The following is a 3184-nucleotide window of genomic DNA, read 5'->3' as shown; positions in this document are numbered from 1 at the left end:
GAAGTGACTGCTGAAGATTATAATTTTATTTCAGAATATATTATGCTCTGAATATTGATCAGAATTGGATCAAAATGTTTACTTGATTGGATTTGTAATATTAAGATCCACTATATACACAGAAGCTAATAGGGACGAGACCTACAGCTTATAGTGGAATCAGAGCCATTTAATGATATGTGCCTTCACCGGGGATCGAATCCGGGACCCCTTAATTTCAAGGCATCAGTATTGCTGCTAGATAACCAGGGCGGGAAGGTCCAATTCTAATATTTCAAATTCTTAACATTCAAGAATTAGTTACTTTGTGTACTCTTTGATTTCTTAACGTCCTATTTCTCCCTCTTGAATATTTGCAACGATAAGGATAGATTTGGTTGATTTAGTGTTTTTTTAAGTCCACTTTATGCACATTAAGGCTAATCGGGACTGGACCTACAGTTTAAAGTGGAATCCGAACCACTACGTGCCTCCACCGGGTATCGAACCCGGGACCCCTTGATTACAAGGCGAGGACGCTACCACTGCGCCATCGGGGAGGCCGATAAGGATAGATATAACGATGAAAACAATGAGAGAACATCGATAACACTCATACCATTGTCGGTACTCGAATGAGGAACTAACAAACAGAAAATAACTTGGACGGCTCTTTAGATGTTGAACGTTGTCCTACTTAAAGAAAATTCATTTTACACATCTGTTAGATTTATTCAGAAATATAGCAATACGATTTATGGAGCCTAATAATGTACTACACGTTTAGCTGCATATGCCAACAATTAAAGAACAATCTCACAGCCACTGAATACGTCGTCCACCTACGAGGCAGGTAACAGATTTCGTAGTAAGTTTGGCTGGCACTCATGATTGCCCCATTACGTAGTATCAAATGGTAGCCACTGCTACCAGGCATATCTGCATATACCTCCCTCCCCTTGATTTTAGAACACATCGTGTTCAAAGTAACTTTTCGATTTAACTGAACTAGAAAATGTACTTGAACATTGTACTTGCCCCAATGGAATTTTAATAATGGAAAATGTAAACTTGAACTTTTTAAGTTTTCGTTCAAAATGCGTCTACCGTACTACAGAAATCTTGGGGGGGGGGGGGGGCTGAGGTCGGGTTTGAGGGGCTTCAGCCCCCCTGTAGCGCCATCCCTGCCTACAGTGGCGGCGATTGGGTTGCAAAACTATGTGTGTATGTGTTGGGAACCGGGGGGGGGGGGGGAGGGAAGGAAGGTTTCCTTTTTCTTTGTAAAAAATGGGTATGCATTAAGATACCATAGTGTGGGGTCAACCGCTCCCATACGACCCATAATTGGAGCCACTGACCACAGTGTTTCAAAGAGATAAGTCACATTCAGTTGATAAAAGGAGACGGATTGAACTATATATATGGGAAAAGCACGCTATCATTTGTCCTGTGCACAAGGCTGCATAGAAACATCTTGACGGTATCGCACACTCTCTGCAATGGTGGATTATCTGAAGTTCTTTGTTAGGGGTGTGCGGGACAGAATTATTTGGGTCGGGACGGATTTTTTTTTAAATCCCGACATTCGGGATGGGAAAAAGTCGGGAAATGTTCGAAATTTCCCGAAGGTCTTGAAATCTCGAATTCTACGTCTTTTTCAGCTTACTTGATTGTTTTTGCGTTTCTGGAATAAAACCTAACAATTTACCATAAGTTCCAGAGACTTGTAATGCAAAAAACGTTGAGAGTTAACGACTTTTTAAAATGACCATTCGGAATCCCGAAAAGTCCGGAAGTCATTTTCTGAAGTCGGGATCGGGACGGGAATTTTTTTTTCCCCGATCCCGGTCCCGACTTTTCGGGATCCCGCACACCCCTATTCTTTGTAGATGTTTGAAAAGCCACATTGTGAAAACGATTTTCAGATTCTTATTCAACGAAATAACAACGCACGCAGTGACAACCCTCAGTGTCCACGGTTAAACGGACAGCACGTGTTTGACTTAATATTATTACAGGAATCTATGGAAATAAAGATTATATTTCTACTGCTACTCCTACTAGAAGTAGGGAAAATTTGGATAAAAGGGGAACAATTACACTGGACGCCTCCAGTAACGCTCAACGTTGGATCAAATCGGGGTAGCAAGAACATTGGAGGACCTGAGCTACGCGTTAGCTACCGTCAACATCTGATACTGCTAGCATGAAATACTCTTTGATGCTCTGCTAGTGGCAAGATATCGAAAAGGGGCACGTGTTTGATGTCTCATCAATGTTTACAATGGTCCCGACTTTGCAGGATCCCGCACACGCACATAACTCTTTTAGTAGTTATGTATTCATATAAATTAATGTAAAGCATGGGTTGAGAAGTGATAGTCAATACATTGTTGCTTCCTATGCTACTACTCAACTCTGCATGCAGGTAATGCATCAACGTAGAAACCTTGCTCCAACGTTGATCGTTACTGGAGGCGCTATTGTGATAAAAGGGGTCTTCCTTATCACACAACACGAGGACAACTTTGCGGTCTGACGTCAGATTAACAATTCTAACCAGTGGCGTAGCGCAGTCCTCTTGAACTCCCCTGCAAGTAAAATATTGGGGACCTTTCAGTAAACAAAAAATATCGAGATGATGCCAGAGTAAAACGAACGCACAAAAGTTATCTTACACCCCCCCCCCCAGTTGTAGAATGAATTAAAGTTAACCCTGTCTTCCCATTTTTTGTCATCTACTTAGGCTATACAGCATATCAGTTTAGTAGTTTGTCGAAACTAAATCAGGGTGGTTTGAATCTCTTGATAAAGATCTGGAAGAAGAAATTAGAAAGATTTTCTCTTGCTTCAACGCAGTGGCACAACCAGGATTATTTTTTCGATACTTTTTTTTAAAAAATAACTTACATATAATACTCATATATTTAAAAAAAATACTGTTTGGGAATTTTTTTAAAGGATGATAAACACTCCTCTTTTGGACTTACGTAGATATGGATGTGCCTTCAGCTCAAAAAGCCATCCTCTGTCTATGCCAGGCCAAGATTCAATGTAAGAACCACTCACATTACGCTTGTAATACTAATAGTAAGTTATATACTCAAGAAAACTTATCATTTTAGTTATGGGGGTTGAACTGGACCTCTAGTTTGTCGATGCTGACCTGACATCATAAGATCAATTGCAATCTGCTACGAAGAAA

This window comes from Lepisma saccharinum, chromosome 25 (genome assembly GCF_977018435.1).
Source record: "Lepisma saccharinum chromosome 25, izLepSacc3.1, whole genome shotgun sequence".
Classification (NCBI taxonomy): domain Eukaryota; kingdom Metazoa; phylum Arthropoda; class Insecta; order Zygentoma; family Lepismatidae; genus Lepisma; species Lepisma saccharinum.
This window is presented reverse-complemented; position numbering follows the sequence as displayed.